Raw genomic sequence first — 356 nt, 5'->3', positions numbered from 1 at the left:
CCTCCAGCCTCTGGCCACCCTCCCCACCTTCCCTGGAGCCCCGTCCCTGAGGGCGAGGCTGTGACGGAAGCACAAGTGAGTGAGCGACCAAGCTGCCCACTAGGGTCTGCTCCCTCCACACACGCACGGAGACGGCCGAGGTGATGCCCGCACAGGTCTGGGCACAATGACATGAGGACACACAGACGCGTGCCCACTGCCACCAACAGTGCGGCCCTCACGGCCACCGGCCACCAGCTCGCTGCTCCATACGCGTCCCTGCGCGCCCCTACTCCCCGCACAGCCTCTCAGAACAGATGTGCTCAGGAGGCGGGCTCACAGCTGCAGCCCACGGGCGAGGGGACAATCACGCCCTG

The 356-nt window shown here is 67.4% G+C and overlaps 1 protein-coding gene across 1 annotated transcript in view; it reads right to left on the bottom strand.

Annotated features, from left to right (window-relative positions):
• TWF2 (twinfilin actin binding protein 2) overlaps positions 1-356 on the bottom strand; it is a 6,886-nt gene that overhangs the window by 3,622 nt on the left and 2,908 nt on the right. The gene's annotated exons all lie outside the window — the stretch shown is intronic.

The sequence above is a fragment of the Myotis brandtii genome, unplaced genomic scaffold (genome assembly GCF_000412655.1).
Source record: "Myotis brandtii unplaced genomic scaffold, ASM41265v1 scaffold693, whole genome shotgun sequence".
Classification (NCBI taxonomy): domain Eukaryota; kingdom Metazoa; phylum Chordata; class Mammalia; order Chiroptera; family Vespertilionidae; genus Myotis; species Myotis brandtii.
Note: the sequence above shows the minus strand (reverse complement) of the source record. Positions and strands in the feature narration are given on the sequence as shown.